This window comes from Cicer arietinum, chromosome 6 (genome assembly GCF_000331145.2).
Source record: "Cicer arietinum cultivar CDC Frontier isolate Library 1 chromosome 6, Cicar.CDCFrontier_v2.0, whole genome shotgun sequence".
NCBI classification, from domain to species: Eukaryota; Viridiplantae; Streptophyta; class Magnoliopsida; order Fabales; family Fabaceae; genus Cicer; species Cicer arietinum.
In genome coordinates, this window is record NC_021165.2 from 30,985,546 (window position 1) to 30,988,441 (window position 2,896).

A 2,896-nucleotide genomic window follows, 5' to 3' on the forward strand; every position below is an offset into this window, starting at 1 on the left:
AGTCTCTGTCTATATTTTGAGAGAAATTATATATATATATATATATATATATATATATATATATATATATATATTTAGAAATGGTTATTTAGAACTATTTATTTTCTTAATTGTTAAGTTAGTTGTTAGCTTTGCCAAGCTAGGAGTATAGCTTGTGCGCTGGTCACAGCGTTTAGTTTTCCAGTCGTGACAAGAATGATCCTATTGGTGCATGCCGTGGGAATTTTTCACATAGAAAGTTTCATTGGTCTCATACAAATTGTTTATTGAATCATCATCCTCCATAGTATTTTCATCACCCATAGTGTTTTCTTCATTATCATCAAGAGGTTTAGGCTTGTGAGCAAGTTTGAAAAGATGGTTTGTTGACAATGAATTCTTTGTGACATGGTTGCCTCAAATCGTTCAAGTAATAATAGTGGTAAGAAAGTTTGTCTCCTCATGGATTATGAGAAATAATGATTAGGATTTTGAGTCACTCGGTTGCACCATGTAAATATTGAATCACTATTTTAACTATCAAATTATTACAGTTACATCATATTAACATATTAAATTAAGATCAATACCATGACTCAAAATCTATTTTCTATAACAATGAACAGTAATTACTTAGGTGATCTAGCTTATTATTCAAAATATGAAAGTTATCCAATTTATCACATGGTACTAATTATTTTTCAATAGTAAAATAATTCCTATATTCATTTTTATAATAGCCAGTTAACGAAAAATATTAAGAATAATAATTTATGAATAAAAATAACAAATTTAATTGTAACAATAAGAAAATAAAATTACACAATAAAAAAAAGAAAGAAATGAATCTTCACTTCTTGGTTTCAAGAGTGAAATGTTCAAGTGTTTAGTTTTCAAAAACTTGCACATAATCTCCAATGCCTCCAAAGTATGAATCCTTACAAAAAAATATCGAAAGTTCCTTTAAATGTTGTTAGAAAACGTGTGTTAGAAAAATTATGACATTTTAAATTTGAATTTAATTTAATTCAGTTGAATCTAGAGAGGAGAATGAGTTGTTTATCGCAAAACGAAACTGTAATCGACCAAGAGAAGTTGTGAAGATGAAGTTGTGTGTGCCGTTGCGATTGATGCATTTGACATTGATAATTATTTGAACTTGATCAGATAATCTATATTTAAGTTTGATATTTTTAAATTAAAATAATTAAAATAAAATAATAATTAAAAATAATTAAAATAAAATAATAATTAAAAATAATTAAAATATAATTGTGTATGTACATTTATTATTTCATCATATGTACATAAAAATATAAAAAAATTATCAATAGATACACATGTCAAATCACCAAAATTTTATTCTCGATAAAAATATTAATTTTAGAAAAACAATTAAAATAGTTAAATATAATAATATTAGCAATTTATATTATCTATTAGTTCAAATCAAATATATATGTCTAAAACTATCACATCAAATCAAATACTGGAAAAATAATCACAACAACATTAACATATATTAAGAAGATATTTACAAAGACGAAAATTGTCTATCATGAATATCCTTAGGACCATTAGCAAGAAACATATTTATAAGGTAATTCTATGTTCTTGGATCATACATCTCTAATAAAATAGATTAATTAGTTTGTTCATTAACAAAAACAATAATATGTTCATTTTAATCTCAGAGTCACCCTTGACCGTGATTATATATTAACTGAAATGGACCTTTAAATTTCTCTGCCCTTATAAAACATATTAAGATCATCAATTAATTCATAAATATGTCCTCACCGAAATCGCATTGATTCTTTATGCTTAGAAATTTTTTACCATTGTTCAATAAAATTATTGCTCTTTTGCATTTTTGCCCATATTTATCATGAAAGGCTAAAAAGAAATTAAAAAATTATAATGATAGATTGGTATGAAGAAGAATGAACACAACTGTCCAACAATAGTTGTATGTGAGAATAAAATTATATGATCAATCTAGTGAGTTTAAGAGACAAACACCATCCAATATTAGTGTACTTAAAACACACTAATAATTGTTTTTTATATGTGGAAATGTTTTTGAAACTCTAGAAGAGTCAAAAACTAATTAATTGATGTAGGCATAGATCACGATTTTTTTCTTATTAAAATGGATCAAACGGATTTCTTTTGTAACATGCACATGTGATCAAATATGACTAAAATTCACAAGTTTGTGTATGCTATTATTTCCTTTCTTTTTCTAATTCTATTTGCATCTCAAGTCAGTGGTAAGAGTTTTTTTTCTTCATAATTTACTTTAACTTTTAAGTTTGTGTAGCTAATAAGTTTGTGTATGCTATTATCTTTTTTAATTTACTTCTTTATCTTATACATAATATTTCATCTAATTTCAATGAATCTTATGTATTCTTGTATAACCTCACAACATTTCTTGCAGCCTGCGAATATGATTCTCAATGTCCATGTTGTCCTCGTATTGGAACGTGCAGCTCGAATGTTTGTGACTGCAGCTATTATGGTTATTAAGTTGAAAATGAATATGTATGAAATAAATTCCTTCGAAAAATGTAACTCCTTCAATAAATTTTATTATTTGAGAAGTTAGGACATTGTATTAGTCGATAAATGTAAAAAAATAATAATTACAAGTCAGAATTTTTTAAACTATCATGATTTATTAATGCTATTATATATGAAAGATAGATAAGCTATTAGTGATGTGATAATTTTGCAATTTGTTGGTGAGTTTAGATGGAATTTTTGTTTAGTTTTGTAAAAATTGATTATGTATTGAAATTTATGCGACAAAAGACCTCTTCATTTTAAATATACTCAATTGGAGAGAGTTACGGGGTTATATAAAGCTCGATTTTTTATTGTTTAAATTAGAAGATTGTTGTGTCTCTTAACA

At 25.5% G+C, this 2,896-nt stretch overlaps 1 long non-coding RNA gene across 1 annotated transcript; it reads left to right on the plus strand.

Annotated features, from left to right (window-relative positions):
- The first annotated feature begins 2,039 nt into the window (after positions 1-2,039).
- On the plus strand, positions 2,040-2,649 carry LOC113787267 (uncharacterized). Its single transcript, XR_003473777.2, has 2 exons — positions 2,040-2,252; positions 2,423-2,649. It is a non-coding gene; the product is annotated as an uncharacterized lncRNA (long non-coding RNA).
- Positions 2,650-2,896: the final 247 nt, after the last annotated feature.